At 45.0% G+C, this 12132-nt stretch overlaps 1 protein-coding gene across 3 annotated transcripts in view; it reads right to left on the reverse strand.

Moving 5' to 3' along the window:
• slc30a7 (solute carrier family 30 member 7) overlaps window positions 1-12132 on the reverse strand; it is a 115738-nt gene that overhangs the window by 41171 nt on the left and 62435 nt on the right. The window lies entirely within an intron of this gene.

Here is a 12132-nt window from a genome sequence, read left to right on the forward strand (position 1 = left end):
ATATCCTTACATACGAATTAGGAGCAGGAGTAGGCCACTCGGCTCTTCGAGCCTATTCCGCCATTCAGTAAGTCCATGGCTGAACTGATTACTCCACATTTCCACCTACTCCCGATAACGTTCTATCCCCTTGTTTATCAAGAATCTATCTACCTCTGCCTTAAACATATTCAAAGACTCTGCTTCCACCACCTTTTGAGGAAGAGAATTCCAAAGACTCATGACTCTCTGAGAGAAAAAATTTCTCCTCATCTCTGTTTTAAATGGGTGACCCCTTATTTTTAAACAGTGACCCCTGGTTCTTGATTCTCCCACAAGGGGAAACATCCTTTTCACATCCACCCTGTCAAGGCTCCTCAGGATCTTATATGTTTCAATGAAGTCGCCTCTTACGCTTCTGAATTCCAGCGGGTACAAGCCTAGCCTGTCCAATCTTTCTTCATACGATAGCACGCCCATTCCAAATATTAGTCTGGTAAACCTTCTTTGAACTTCTTCCAATGCATTTATATCCTTCTTTAAATAAGGAGACCAATACTGTACACAGTACTCCAGATGTGGACTCCCCAATGCCCTGTATAGCTGAAGCATAACCTCCTTACTTTTGTATTCAATTCCCCTCGAGATAAATGATAACATTCCATTTGCCTTCTTAATTACTTGCTGTATCTGCATACTAACCTTTTGCGATTCATGCACTAGGGCACCCAGATCCCTCTGCATCTCAGAGCTCCGCAATCTCTCACCATTTAGATAATATGCTTCTTTGTTATTCTTCCCGCCAAAATAGACAACTTCACATTTTCCCACATTATACTCCATCTGCCAGATTTTTGCCCACTCACTTACCTATCTATATCCCTTTGTAGCCTCCTTATATCTTCTTCACAACCTACATTCCTACCTATCTCTGTGATCATCAGCAAATTTAGCAACCATACCTTGGGTCCTTCATCTAAGTCATTCATATAAATTGTAAAAAGTTGAGGCCCCAGCACAGATCCCTGTGGTACACCACTCGTTACATCTTGCCAACCAGAAAATGACCCATTTATACCTACTCTGTTTCCTGTTAGCAAGCCAATCTTCTATCCATGCCAACATACCCCCTACACCATGAGCTTTTGTTTTCTGCAATAACCTTTGATGTGGCACCTTATCAAATGCCTTATGGAAACCTAAGTACAATACATCCATCGATTCCCCTTCATCCACAGCACATGTAACTCCCTCAAAGAACTCCAATAAATTGGTTAAACATGATTTCCCTATCACAAAACCATGTTGACTCTGCCTGATTACCTTGAATTTTTCTAAATGCCCTGCTATACCGTCTTTAATAATACCTTCTAACATTTTCCCTAAGACAGATGTTACGCTAACTGGCCTGTAATTTCCTGCTTTCTGTCTCCCTCCCTTTTTGAATAAAGGAGTTACCTTCACTATTTTCCTATCTAATGGAACCTTCCCTGAATCTAGGAAATTTTGGAAAATTAAAAATAACGCATCTACTAGCCACATTGTTTAACACCCTAGGATGAAATCCATCAGGACCTGGGGACTTGTCAACCTGCAGCTCCAACAATTTGTTCAGTGCCACTTCCATGGTGATTGTAATTTTCTCGAGTTCCTCCTTCCCTTCCATTTCCTCACTTACAGCTAATACCGGGATGTTACTTGTATCCTCAATAGTGAAGACCGATGCAAAATATCTGTTCAATTCATCTGCCATCTCCTTATTATCCATTATTAATTCCCCAGACTCACTTTCTATAGGACCAATTCTCACTTTGTTAACTCTTCTTTTTTTAATATCTATAGGAACTCTTACTATCTGTCTTTATATTTCTAGCTAGCTTTCTCTTGTACTCTGATTTTACCTTCCTTATCAATCTTTTAGTCATTCTTTAATAAAAGCAAAATACTGCGGATGCTGGAAATCTGAAATAAAAACAAGAAATGCTGGAAATACTCAGCAGGTCTAGCAGCATCTGTGGAGAGAGAAGCAGAGTTAACGTTTCAGGGCAGTGACCCTTCTTCAGAACTGGCAAATATTAGAAGTGTAAAAGGTTATAAGCAAGTAAAGTGGGGGTGGGGCAAGAGATAACAAAAGGAGAAGGTGTAGATAGGACAAGGTCACAGAATAGCTGACCAGAAGGTCATGGAGCAAAGGCAAACAGTATGTTAATGGTGTGTTGAAAGACAAAACATTAGTACAGATAGGGTGTTAACGGACTGAAAATTGAACAGCCGCAAGTACAAACATGAAAAAAACAGGGGGTAAGCAAACTGAACAAACTAAAATGAAATAAAATAAAACAAACAAAAGAATGTAAAAAAAGGAAGAAAAAATAACTAAAAATAAAAGTAAAATGGGGGGCCCATCATGCTCTGAAATTATTGAACTCAATGTTCAGTCCAGCAGGCTGTAGCGTGCCTAATTGGTAAATGAGATGCTGTTCCTCGAGCTTGCGTTGATGTTCACTGGAACACTTCAGCAATCCCAGGACAGAGATGTGAGCATGAGAGCAGGGGGGAGTGTTAAAATGGCAAGCAACCGGAAGCTCGGGGTCATGCTTGCAGACTGAGCAGAGGTGTTCCGCAAAGCGGTCACCCAGTCTGCGTTCGGTCTCCCCAGTGTAGAGGAGACCACATTGTGAGCAGCGAATACAGTATACTACATTGAAAGAAGTACAAGTAAATCGCTGCTTCATCTGAAAGGAGTGTTTGGGGCCTGGGAAAGTGAGGAGAGAGGAGGTAAATGGGCAGGTATTACACCTCCTGCGATTGCAGGGGAAGGTGCCATGGGAAGGGGACGAGGTGGTGGGGGTAATGGAGGAATGGACCAGGGTGACACGGAGGGAATGATCCCTTTGGAAAGCTGGTAGGGGAAGGGAGGGGAAGATTCATTTGGTAGTGGCATCACGCTGGAGGTGGCGGAAATGGCAGAGGACGATCCTTTGGATATGGAGGCTGATGGGGTGGAAAGTGAGGACAAGGGGAACCCTGTCACAGTTCTGGGAGGGAGGGGAAGGGGTGAGGGTAGAGGTGCGGGAAATGGGCTGGACACGGTTGAGGGCCCTTTGTTCCCCATTATAAATTCAGCCGTTTCTGACTGTGAGGGACCCACATTTGTCTTCACTAATCTTTTTCTCTTCACATATCTATAGAGACTCACGATGACAGTTACAGAAATGCCTGTCTGTTCCCTAACAATAAAATCTCCTATAACGAGTGTATTTCTGCTCTTTACTGTACCCTCCTGTGCAGACCCTTCCTTGCCCATTGGTGCCATGGTCTGACTGCACGCCTTCAAGGTGTCATCACTCCCAGCAGTCTCCAAAGCTGAGTACCAGTTTGAGAGTGGCACACACCCCGAAGACTCCTGCACTTTCTACCTCTTCCTACCCACCTATTTACTATTTTAAGGTGTTACTGCCTGTGGGGTGACCACTTCCTGGAACATATGATCCAAGAAACTCTCATCCTCCCTGATGCTCTGCAGTGACTGCAGCTGCCCCTCAGGCTCAGAAATCCTGCGCTTGAGCTCAAGCAGCTGGAGATACAGGTGGTTCCCCCAAAACACATGAAGTGTCCTGAAGTTCACACATGGAGCAGGAATTGCAAGCAACAGGTCTCAGCTGCCCATCCATGATCTAAAAAAAAAAATTCTATTCCCTCTTTTAGAATCTAGTTAGTACCTGGTTTAAACTATTACTTTTAATTAATGCCTGTAGATCTGGTCTGTGCTAATATTCTTATTAATTCACTCACTGTTACACTTACTCTGATTGAAATTGGTTCCATCTATGATCAGGAAAGCAAGAGGCCACTTCCACGTGGGTGGGCTTTCTTTTTACCTGTTAGGATCTGGAACGCACTGCCTGGTGGAGGCTGATTCAATAATGATTTTTCAAAATGGAATTGGATAAGCACCTGAGGAGAAAGAATTTCCAGGGCTACGGGGAAAAGGCGGTGAGTGGGACTAACTAAGCTGCTCTTGCAGAGAGCCGATACAGACACAACGGCCAAATGGTATCCTTCTCTGCTGTAACCATTCTATGATTCTATTCCAGGGCAGATCTGGAACAGCTGCGTCTCTGACATACCAAGCTCCCCCAGATGGACTTTTCCCTTTTGTTAAAACAGATGCTATATTTTAAGAGATTATTGGTGCAATCACTCATTTGCCTGACAACATTTTAAAAAAAAATTGTGCTCTAAAAGCTATCTGAAGGCACCCTGACAAAGATTTTGAGACTAATGGATTTTGTGTTCAGAGCAGGTAATTGTGCCACATGCTTACATGGAGTTAGCCCCTCCACTGAGTCCACATACAATGAATCAGCTAGAAGAGAAACATATTACAAGGGGAAAAAGCAACAATTTAGTAATTCAAAATGCTAAATTGTTCTTATCGCTCCTAAAATCCATTAAAAAACTACAGGGCTGGCTATGCAAGTTGCACAGCAACGATGGTGAAAACCTCCTCAAAACTGGACCTTTACACAGGGCAATTCTGAATACGAGGGGGAAAAAAACAATTCCCAGAATGAATTAATTTTAGATAATTTTCTACAGTGTGAAAAATGTCTGCGAAACAAAGAATTATTGGAGTATTCTGAAAAAATAATAGGAATCAGAATTCTACTTAGTAAAGATACCTGTTTGAAATATAACTGAGACTCTTATACTCACTCTGTCTATCCCTCTTTCCCAGACACACGTTTTAGTGTGGCAAGAACAGAATGTTCTGCCTGGCCTGGAAAGTCAAGCAGCATCACACAGCTACTTTGATTTGCACAGGCACCAATGATAGGATTGCAGGTATCACTCTTGTTACACGGAATGAAATTGTAAGCAAGCCTGCATCTCTATGAAAGTACGGGCACTGTGATGTATTTATTTTCTCTGCAAAAAATGGCCTGTGAGTAGGTATTTGGGGGAGTGGGATTTTTTTTGTAAAGCTCTTATGATACTGTTGGAGTTGAGACTGACTCATTCTGGTAGTTTGGCAGGTTTTTTTTTGCTGATTTGTTAATGAGCAGGGAAGATCGCAAGCAGGTTTATCTGTCTTATCTGCTCAATATTTTGTGCGGACAGGCTGATTGTTGATTTATGTCTGTTAATGTTATATTACCAAATAAATCTAATTAATCAGTTAAAAATATGATTTATTCAGTGCACAGGAGTGATGTGAAACTGCAATTATTGACACAATAGTGCTTCATTCTACAGCACTGACATCCATCACAGAAATTGTTCAGATAATGGAAACAAAAAATTATATCCTCATATTCAAGCCACTGTTTTTCTTAGACCAACCTGAAATTGAATCCCAAAGCAAAATACTGCAGATGCTGGAAATTTGATGTTGAATCCAGTAATGAAACTAATGCAATTTGAGACTTTGGACAGGATTTTCCTCCTCGGAGCAGGAAACAGAATTCAGGACCATTTCCGGGTCCTGAACCAGTCCCTGGGGGGAAACAGTCACTGACCCTGATTTTCACAGAGCATCCCCTTCATTAGCCTGGAGATGCGTTTGGCAGCCAATTAGCGGCCGTGGGGGTGGAAACTGAGGCGGAACTGTTCAAGTGTGGGCCGATTTGAACAGATCATGGCACCCATTACTGTGGCTGTCATTTCTTTGCTTCACCTTCCGCTTGAAAGATGTCTCAGGTGAGTCAGAGGCTCCCCCCACCCCCCTCCCCTTCTCCTGATTCCCACCCTCTCCCCACCCCCGTAAAGCTGAGTGCAACTCTGAAGCCTCGGGACAGGCCTCTTGGTATTCAACCTCCAGCAGACTGACCAGCTGAAGAGCCTGAGGCCACATGCTGCTCCTGGACATGGGAGGAGTGTTTGTACAGGGTGAATACTGACCCCTCAGCAAGGCTTAAAAACCTAGTGCTGCTGAGGACCTGCCAGCACTGAAACATGTAGCTTCTAAAAGGATTGGAGCAGCCGACATTGGCCTTACCTCTCTCTTTCTTTTGCCCTTGCAGGAGAAATGGGCTCATTATACCTGGGAGAGTGCCCAGACAGGCAGAGAGCTTCCCTACCGACGTGTTATCAACACCATGGAGGAGGGAGCCATGGACATCTATAGGGTCATAGACTATGAGCAGGTCAGAATATGTAAAATGGGCATTCTTAGTAATCCTTGCACGTTTTTACATAGGGTGGTATTGGGTGAGGAGCACGGGATAAGTGGGCAGAAGGGGGGCGACAGAGGCAGAGGCATCTGTGGGAAGCTTCCCTCTCAGAGAATGGAGGACAGACACACCCCTGCTTAGCTGGGCATCGATGCAGGGCTTCAGGAGTCACAGGAAAGGAGGCTCTACCTAGACCAACAGCAACAGATAGGCTCCCTAATGGGAGTTCCCTGAGGCAGTGCGGAGTCATGGGCAGAGAATGGAGGAGCCCATCCACTCATGTGTGCCACAATGGCTCAGGGCTTTGAGCACATGAGCTCCTCCATTGACAGAGAGTGGACAACCTCATGGAGAGCCATATGTGGCAGCACTTGGGATTGCATGCAGGAACCGTACACTGATGTTCACATGAAGCATGCCACACTATATAGCCTGGACTGGTCAGTGGTGTTGATAGCGCAGGGATGTCTGGAGGGGATGTTAGTTGTCCCCCAGCTGGTGCTCCCCTCCAGCCATCCGGAGCGCCAGCCAAGGGCTGAGGATGTCACCAAGGCGAATGAGGGAGCCACCCCTCATGGGACGTCTTCATCATCTTCGACCTCCTTGGCTCCTCTGACAGAGGGAGTCTCTGTGCAGCAGGGGCCCAGTGATGGAGTTTGCCCTTGCAATGGTTCAGGTGCAGCAGCCTCTGGAGGTTGCCCTTGCAATGGTTCAGGTGCAGCAGCCACTGGAGGTGGCCCCACTGGCACCTCCACGATGAAGATAACCGCCACATGCATCTCAAGTGCAGGCAGAGATAAGTGAGCAGGCAGTCTCCACCTCCTCCAAGGCCACAAGGAGAGCACCGCGTAGAAATGGCTGAGAGCAGAGGCCACAGCATCGAGCAGATCATGGTTGGGTCCCTGGGGCATCTTCTGCCTGTAACTGTGCACCATTTATGAGCACAATGTAAATAATGCGCTTGAGGCCAGGCTTGCGAGTGTCCTTTTATTAATGGCGGGACAAAGCGGTATGAAGTGGTAAAGGCAAGCAAGAATTTGTCAACAGTGATGGTGAAAGCTCTGGGCAGATGTGCATTCTTCATTGGCGGTAAGAATTTACATTTTCTAGGTAGCATCTTCAATGGAAGTGTTAGCACAGGCACCAGAGAGAGTGAGTTCCAGGCTATGCCATTCCTCTTGGGTCAGAAGGGCTCAGTTGAAATGAGCCTGAATCAGATGATCCCTGATGTTAATGCCATCCTGATGAGACCCTCAAGCCCCACGTTGGTCCCGGCCACATCTCTGTTTAGCTGGGGCAACTCTGCATCTTTCTCCTCTTCCACCTCCTGCTCCTCCTCTTCCTCTGCTGAGCTGTGTCCTTATAGGACCTCACCATCCTCAATGTCCACACCACTCTAGAGGGCCATGTTATGGACAGCACAGTAGACCACCACAATGAACAATTCTCTCTGTGGCTCTGTCCTGGGTTCTCGTAGAGGGGGGAGTAGCCAATTCTTTAAGGGATACCCTTTGTCCCCTAGAATCCATCCACGGAGTTTGGGGGGGGGGGGGGGGGGGGGCGTGGTGGAGATGGCATGAAGTGAAGAACTGTAGCAGCCTGGACTGCCAGAGGATGAAGGAGCCATGGCAGCTGCCAGGATAGCAAGTGCACACATGCAGGAAGCTCTTGTTGCGGCTGTAGACCAGCTGATGTTGAGGGAGTGGAAACCCTTCCTGTTAATGAATCTGACTGGCTGCTCACTGGATGCCTTGATAGCCACATGGGTGCAATTGATCATGCCCTGCAACTGGGGGAATCCAGAGATGGAGGCAAAACCCACTGCCCTCTGAGCTCACATGGCCACGTTGGTCTGGAATTGAATGTACTATCCAGTTCTGGCAACCAGGGCATCAGTAACGTGCAAGATGCAGTCATATGTAACTGTTTGCTAGATGCCCACAAGGTCAACAACTGGCAGGGTATGGGGAGCAGTACTGTGTGGTGTGAAGTCTTCGGCAACAAGGGCACAGACGTCCGTGACCATCTGCCTGGAGGGTCACAGATTCCTGCAGCACTGGTTCTTGGTTATCTAAAAAGATAATTCCCTTTCTGCCAGTAGGTCCTCTGCTGAGGACATAGTGTCCATTCCCTACCTGCCCCTTGTCCCTCTCCTATGCCCTCTTGCTGCCTGGGTCTCTGCCCTGCCTGTGGAAAGTGTTGTTCCTCATCACTACTAGACCCAAAATCTGAGAGCCAGGGCTTACTGCCAGTTGCTGCTGCCTTCCTTATGCTTAGATGGCCCCCTCACTTGCATTTGGCTGCCTTTCTCCCTCCCTCATCTAATGGACCCATGATGCTAGGAGGGTGATGACCCCGTGCTGTCCATTTTGACCACACTCCCTGCAACCTGCACTGAGCCGATGGTACCAGTTTGCCAATGGCCATGTCCCCCTTTCATGGGGCCCACCCAAATCCTTGGGGTGGCTATTACTGGATCCCTGTTGGGTGTCCGCCTCCATTCATCTGGTCAGCCCACGCACACCCATCAAAATCAGGACATGTCCCTTAACAAGCTCTCCCTGTGCTTTATCATCTTAATTGGCATTGTTAATGGATTGGGTGGGATCTCAGGGTCGCACGTGCCCCCACCCTGTTGAAACTTGCGGGCGCCAGGAACAGCTTTGGGAAACCGGCATGTCGGCCAGCGCCAGTATTTTCATCCTCTACCTACTGACGGGACCTGAAAACGCAGCCCTTTATTTCAAAGCTGCACTTCCTACACTATCCTCACACAAGCAGGATAAACATGTACTAAATAATACTTCCTAGGTCAAGGAATCCAATGTCCAGGAAACTATTGAATTTTTCCATGGAAGGCTGAGGGAGTAACTCTTATGTCTGGAATAGATTAGGAGCAGGTCAAAACTGGATAGGTCAAATATCTTGGAATGGAATGTGCCCAATTGCCAGCTGACTCTGTGCCAGTATTCTACCACCAGAACATACCAAACTCCCTGATCTGGGATTTAGTTTACTGTAAGGTCAACATGAACCTCTCTCAGCACAGGGAGATAATATCTTATCTGTTTTGATGCCAACTCTGTAAATAGAAACATGATGGTGAAAGTACTGCTCATGAGCTTATAATGTAGAGATTACACTAACAAATTGTTGAAAATATGTCAATTTTACAAGAATCAGAAGGTGGGAGATGGGGGCTGGTCAATCTTCAGTAATGTGCTGCATACCTGCTCCAGAAGATTGACTTTGTTCCAGACTTCCATCAGCAGGCACATCATCCCAGATCCCACAGTAACTCTGCTTACTTCTCCCCAAGAGTGATGGGTACAAGTTGGTTGTCAAATCGACTAAGAAGCCTTGCAGGTGGACAGCAGGTACCAGGAGCTCCTCACAATCAGCATGCAACACAACTCACCACAAATTGTTATGTAATAGGAAACTATTAGGTAACTGGTTGAAGTCACATGATCATAGAGGCGTAATTAATGAAAGCAGATTGGTTTGGGGCCTCATTACAAGTGGAATTCTGACTGGCTCCATTTTAAGACTGGATCATGAATGAAAAAAATCAAAGGAACACAAATATCATTCTTCACTGTGGATGATAGAAATATATGCAAAGGGATAGTAATTTAAACAAGTTGAGTGAAATGAATGGCTCCAGTGTGCAACAGATGTAATTTAATCTGATGGAAAGAGAAGCAGAGTTAACGTTTCGGGTCAGCGACCCTTCATCGGAACTGACAAATATTAGAAAAGTCACAGGTTATAAGCAAGTGAGGTGGGGGTGGGGCAAGAGATAACAAAGGAGGTCTAGATTGGACCAGGCCACATAGCTGACCAAAAGGTCATGGAGCAAAGGCAAACAATATGTTAATGGTGTGTTGAAAGACAAAGCATTAGTACAGATTAGGTGTAAATACACTGAATATTGAACAGCAAGTGCAAACCTGAAAAAAAACAGTGGGTAAGCAAACTGAACAAACCAAGATGAAATGAAATAAATGCAAAAAAAAAAGATTGTAAAAAAGAATGTAAAAAAAAAGAAAAAATAACTAAAAATGAAAGTAAAATGGGGGGCTGTCATGCTCTGAAATTATTGAACTCAATGTTCAGTCCGGCAGGCTGTAGTGTGCCTAATCGGTAAATGAGATGCTGTTCCTCGAGCTTGCGTTGATGTTCACTGGAACACTGCAGCAATCCCAGGACAGAGATGTGAGCATGAGGGGGGGGGGGGGGGGGGGGGAAAAGTGTTGAAATGGCAAGCAACCGGAAGCTCAGGGTCCTGCTTGCGGACTGAGCGGAGATGTTCCGCAAAGCGGTCACCCAGTCTGCGCTTGGTCTCCCCAATGTAGAGGAGACCACACTGTGAGCAGCGAATACAGTATACTACATTGAAAGAAGTACAAGTAAATCGCTGCTTCACCTGAAAGGAGTGTTTGGCCCCAATGTGGAGGGATCCCCATTAAAAGTAACAGATCAAGAAAGAGATCTGGTGGTAGGAGTTGAACACTCATTATGGGAAAGCAAATAGGGTTGTAGGTTTTATTGCCAGGGCCACTGTACAAAACAAGGGGTGTTATTCTGAGGCTATATGGGACCCTAGTATGCCTGCACTTTGATGAGTGCTGGTCTTCGCACACTGAACAATTTTGAGACCCTGGTGACAGTGACAAGTATGTCAAATCTTAGTTACAAAGATAGGTTCCAAGATTTAGGGCTATTTACTTTGGAGAAACATAGGTGTAGATAGGATACAATTTACTTCTCTAAAACATTGAGGAGATGGGGTGCAGTCCAGTTAGTGAGGTTATTTGAAATAGCTACAGATTGTTGGACTAGAGTAATTCCTAGCTATGTTACAAGGTTTTTTTTTTCCCCCACAGAGAATCATCACCCTCCGTTACAAACTGTTCACACATGGTGAGTATAGAGTCACTACAGTTCTCTAAAAGGAAATTTGCTAAATTCCTGAAAGAGGACATTTCCAGTTTTTGAGGTAGGCGGGTAATTTGTTATGATTGTAAAGAATTGTGGGAAACCACATCCTCCCAAGGTACTAGGAAGTCTGAAAGGAATTTTCCAGTCTCCCCCCCCACCCCCGAGTTGTCTACAGGTTTTTTTTCCCAATCTCAGGAGATTGTCTTGCTGTGGGCTGGGTGAAGGAACTGTGAGGTTACATCAGTGACTGGATAGGGGAGGCTTTATGGTATTTTCTCATCCTTTTTCTCCTCAAGGCTGGGAACCTTCTCAGAGTTGCTCCTACTCTAACAGCTTTGACAGAAGCGTGGCAGAAACTCTGTTTCTCTGCACCTCCAGCAAAGATACAGCAGCAGAGCAGGAACTATTCTGGAGAAATTCCCACGCTATAAAGTTGATTGCCTATCAAGTTTTTTTTATTTCCCCCTTTCTTGTTCCCCATTGGCCTTTCTAGTATTTGTGTAGCTTTATTTTTTATGTATTGTATTATCTTCCCTGTAAGCACTTCATGCTTTTTAATTAAACTTTCAAATTTAACCTAGTCTCCCCATTTGTCCGTGGAACTCCAACCTTCTGTCTTTACTCGGAACATAATTTCCGTCCTTTCCATCTCCTGTTTAAATATTTCTCATTGTCCATCAGTGGCTGTCAATTTGCTTTCTAGTTAATCTGGGCAAAGTCTTTTTTAATTCTCACTGCAATTTGCTTTTGGCTTAATCTTTTCCCTTTTCTAATTTTACACAACTTTATTATATTGTGGTCACTACTTCCCAAATGTTCCTCTACCTTTAGCTCACCTACTCACTCCATTTCATTAGATAGAACAAAGTCAAGTCATGCTTCCTTCATTGCTGAAGTACCAACATAGTAAATTAAACACACCTGAACACATTGCAAAAAAACCTCCCCTTCCTCAGTACAATTTCCTGATAATGAAAATGAAAGTTGCAATTGTTAATTCACAATTCTCTATTTTGTCTACAAATTGCACCTG

The sequence above is a fragment of the Heterodontus francisci genome, chromosome 8 (assembly GCF_036365525.1).
Source record: "Heterodontus francisci isolate sHetFra1 chromosome 8, sHetFra1.hap1, whole genome shotgun sequence".
In the NCBI taxonomy this organism is placed as follows: domain Eukaryota; kingdom Metazoa; phylum Chordata; class Chondrichthyes; order Heterodontiformes; family Heterodontidae; genus Heterodontus; species Heterodontus francisci.